This window comes from Molossus molossus, unplaced genomic scaffold, assembly GCF_014108415.1.
Source record: "Molossus molossus isolate mMolMol1 unplaced genomic scaffold, mMolMol1.p scaffold_m16_p_19, whole genome shotgun sequence".
Taxonomy (NCBI): domain Eukaryota; kingdom Metazoa; phylum Chordata; class Mammalia; order Chiroptera; family Molossidae; genus Molossus; species Molossus molossus.
The window spans coordinates 41175326-41177372 of NW_023425354.1; the positions used below are offsets into that span (position 1 = coordinate 41175326).

Genomic DNA, 2047 nt, shown 5'->3' on the forward strand with positions numbered 1-2047 from the left:
GAGGGTGATAGTCAAGCTCAGGCTGTCTGGTTCGTAAGCACTGTGCTCTGTTTCTCTAGAAAACACACACACGTGACTAGTCCTCGCCTGTCTGGACCCTGCTCTGGGGTTCAGTGAATTGTCTTTCCTGGACTTCACAGTGCCCTTTCCTGCTGGGCTCAGTCCCTGCCCTGGGCTGCCCCAGTTTACCTGACGGCAGTCCCTCCTGTGACGATCATAGAGCCCGCACTGCCCTGACCTCAGCTCCTCCACGATCTGGACTCCAGGCTTCAGCTCTTCAGCGACCCTTTGGTGCTTCCTGTGCGTAGGGGCTGGTTAGCTCCTTGGGTGTGAGTCCTCTGTCAGTGACACCAAGGAGAGGCTTGCTGGCATGGACCGGGACCACCCTCCACCAGTCCTGACCAGAGAACCCAGATGGGAGAAAAGGAATGGCTGTAAAGGACCACTGTTCTGAATTCTAAACTAGGAACTCTCTGCATGAAGCTGGAAGGGTTACAAACCTCGCCTTCTGACTGGGATGGGACTTCCAATCACGTACTCCAACTTCCCCATTTTACGGATGAGGAAACTGAGGGCTGGAGTGGCAATGTGGTTTCTCCAAGGTACCCAGCTGGTATCACAGCAGTTTTGCAAATCAAGGCCCACATCCTCTTCTTCACATCAAGTGGTAACAGTACACTGTTATTGTGCAGCTGCCTCTTTACCAAGTGAGGGTAGGTACTGGGTCTGCTTTCCTCAGACCTAGTCTTTCTTATGAAAGATACGTTGACATGGGGCAATGACTGACATCTCTCATTCTGTGCAGGGACAGTGCCAAAGCCTATAGGGCACTGATTCCCAGAGCATGGTGCTCACCCCACAGGTGGGTACATGAGATGATTTCAGGTGGGACCAACTATTTTACTTTAAGAGTCATATATTTATGCTAATGTGTACTAGGGAAGTATATAACTAGACACCAAATGTATTAATGTTTATTATGCTTATATATGACTGCTTTGCAGGGGGGTTCAGTAACCAAAAACATACTCAGTAAATAATGGGTGATTTTGCTCTGACTCGTGTGGCTCAGTTGGTTGAGCACCGTCCCATGCACAGGAGGTTGCCAGTTTGATTCCCGGTCAGGGCACTGTACAGGAGGCAGCCTATTGATGTTTCTCTCTCTCCCTCTCCCTTTCTGTCTCTCTATAATTAATAAAAACATGTTTAAAAGAATAATAATAATGGGTGATTTGTTAGTTAAGAAAAAACATACTACAAAGGTGTCTGAAGTTTGGGAAATGCTATTCTGGAGAATACCAACAATTTTGGGGGAAAGGCTTAATGAGGGACTTGTCTGTATTAAAAAGACACACCCTTAGACTTATTAATTACCAAAGAAATGCAAACCAAAACCAGAATGAGATACAATTTTTCACCTTTCAGACTGGTAAAGATCATAAAGTTTGTTCTCACTTTGGCAGCACATATACTAAATTTAGAATGACACACAAATGATTGGCATGGTCTCTGGGCACAGATGATATGCAAATTAATGATGAATCCCATGAGGCTATTGTATGAGTAATCAAATTAGTATTATTGAGAAGAGGAGCTCTTTTTTTAAAGTATTTTTATTGATTTTAGAAAGAGAGGAAGGGAGGGGAGGAGAGAGAAAAACTCCGATGTAAGAGGGAAACAGCAGTTGGTTGCCTCCCATGGGCACCCCAACTGGACCGGGCCCACAACCTGGGCATGTGCCCCGACCCAGCATCAAACTGGTGACCATTCAGTGCATGGAAGACATTCAACTAACTGAGCCATGCTGACCAGGGTGAGGGGCTCTTTTTTGAGGAGAAAAAGGAGAAAGTGGTATCTATGAGATTAAGTAAAAATTTGGTCGAAAATATTAAATATATATTTAAACTATGTCATGAGTAGTATATATATTTTCTAGCTTTGTCCACTGAAAAGGCGAATAACCAATGACCAATTCAATAGAAATAATCGCCTCTAATGTCCTGATTGAGGTCTCCAAATGTAATTTCCCACGAAAAGGAACCAGGGA

The 2047-nt window shown here is 44.7% G+C and overlaps 1 non-coding gene across 1 annotated transcript; it reads left to right on the forward strand.

Annotated features, from left to right (window-relative positions):
• Window positions 1-1447: 1447 nt before the first annotated feature.
• LOC118635119 lies at window positions 1448-1554 on the forward strand. Its single transcript, XR_004960459.1, has one exon. It is a non-coding gene; the product is annotated as a U6 spliceosomal RNA (small nuclear RNA).
• The last annotated feature ends 493 nt before the right edge of the window (window positions 1555-2047 follow it).